A 256-nucleotide genomic window follows, 5' to 3' on the forward strand; every position below is an offset into this window, starting at 1 on the left:
TCCTGTCTTCCTCCCTCCACTTGTTACCTCCTTGCCCCCCGCCCCCCCCAACCACCCCACTCTCCGCCAGTGGTTGGGGAATTACCTGCATGCCTTGTGCTGGCTCGCTGAAGGAGTGAGTTTCCTGATCCAGCCCTGCCCACCACGCCCCCCAGACTGCCCACTATGTCTTATGGTTGCAGTCTGCTGTCAGGAAGGGGTTAATGGGACAGTCAGTCAGGAAGAGGTTGAATGGGGGAGCTAGTCAGGAAGGGGT

This window comes from Rhincodon typus, chromosome 45 (assembly GCF_021869965.1).
Source record: "Rhincodon typus isolate 14 chromosome 45, sRhiTyp1.1, whole genome shotgun sequence".
In the NCBI taxonomy this organism is placed as follows: Eukaryota; Metazoa; Chordata; class Chondrichthyes; order Orectolobiformes; family Rhincodontidae; genus Rhincodon; species Rhincodon typus.